The following is a 1,742-nucleotide window of genomic DNA, read 5'->3' as shown; positions in this document are numbered from 1 at the left end:
TAGCGAGGTGGGTGTTGGTCTCTTCTCCCAAGTAACTGGCGATAGGACAAGAGGAAATGGCCTCAAGTTGCACCAGGGGAGGTTTAGATTGGACATGAGGAAAACTTTCTTTACTGAGAGAGTGGTTGAACATTGGACCAGGCTGCCCAGGGAAGTGGTTGAGTCACCATCCCTGGAAGTATTTAAAGGACATATAGATGTGGCACTTAAGGACATGGTTTAGTGGACATGGTGGTGTTGGGTTGACGGTTGAACTCAATGATCTTAGAGGTCTTTTCCGACCTTAATGATTCTATGATTCTATGATTCTATATTTAGACTGATCTGTGCTCCAGCTCCAAATAATGGATGTCCTTCTGACAATGGAGAGCAATTAATTCTATTAAGGAGGAAAACTTTGTCTTAGCAAAAGTACTGCAAAATTACAGTTTTGTTCCATTAAGAGATGAATCATGCATTCCCCTTTTACTTGAAAACTGATTCTGATGAAGAATTAACATAAATAGCTGAATTAATCACTTGGTCTGTCATTTATCTCCATAAACCAACATCAGAATATTCCCACCTAAGAAGACACTAAAACCTGGGATTTAGGAAACGCTCAAGTCTACCATCTGATAAGCAGCTGAATTAACAATCTACCTATTCATTAAGAGCCACCCAACCTGGAGGTGTACCCATTTGTCAGAGAATTTCTGGGAGAATCCCAAAGAAATTTTGTAACATACAGAGATTTTGATGTCACTAGTGAGTTTCACATATTCCTCATGCATGTAAGAAGCCATAGCTCCCAGCAAAAAACCCTTTGGAGGCCAATATATACCAAAGACAATTCTGTTAAATGTTACTGAAGAGTCTTTTCAGACACAGCAGCTAGCAATGTTAGCAGCAAGACCCATCAAACAAGGAATACCTCATGGGATCAACAAGTCCTTCGGTTTTCTTGAAAAACACTTGTATTAGACAACTGCCAGAGAGAAAGCCACGGCTCTGGGACATGGCAGGGGAAGCATCAATGTTTAATAAAACTTACTATTTTAAATAGGCACTTCTTTTAGCATGGTTGTTGAAGGAAGAGTGCAGGTAGGCATCTAGCCAAAATGACTAGTGTTGTAAGTGTGTGCGGAAACACCAAATCTGTATTGTGAGTCCTTCATGTAATTCAGAATGCCTCAGGAGCCAGGGAAAAATGGAAGATCTATGTCCCCAAGCCCTGTTCCACATTGGTTTTGTGATGATGTCTAGGGCAGGCTAGCACGAGGATTTTCAGAAAAGTGCAACTTTCCTACCATCCCACACAATTGAAGAGGAGAACATGTCGAGTTCTTTAAGCTCCTATAAAGATAAAGGCTTTCTTTTGTATCTAAATATCACAATAGTTTCTTTCAGAATTAATGAGCTGAAATAAAGGTTTTGTTTACACAAGAAGACTAAAAAACCTATTATTTTCTTTGTAACAACAGTAATAAATAGGCAAAGTTGGTACACCTGTAAAAACTGAATGCAATGTAAGTTTTTATGACCAAACTATTAGTAAAAATAGTCTTTAAAATCTTTAAAGAAAATATTTTCAAAGGTATTTAAAGCTTTTTCTGTCTCCTTTTAATCTGTTCAACTTCTTAGTTTGAGGAGGCACTCGGCAAAATTTGGTTTTTCTTGGAGTCCTTAAAAAATCCCATGCACAGGAAAAACATATGGAAATTGCCCACAGGAAGCACATATCAGATAAACACAGGAAGTAA

This window comes from Pygoscelis adeliae, unplaced genomic scaffold (genome assembly GCF_000699105.1).
Source record: "Pygoscelis adeliae isolate BGI_AS28 unplaced genomic scaffold, ASM69910v1 Scaffold175, whole genome shotgun sequence".
Classification (NCBI taxonomy): Eukaryota; Metazoa; Chordata; class Aves; order Sphenisciformes; family Spheniscidae; genus Pygoscelis; species Pygoscelis adeliae.
This window is presented reverse-complemented; position numbering follows the sequence as displayed.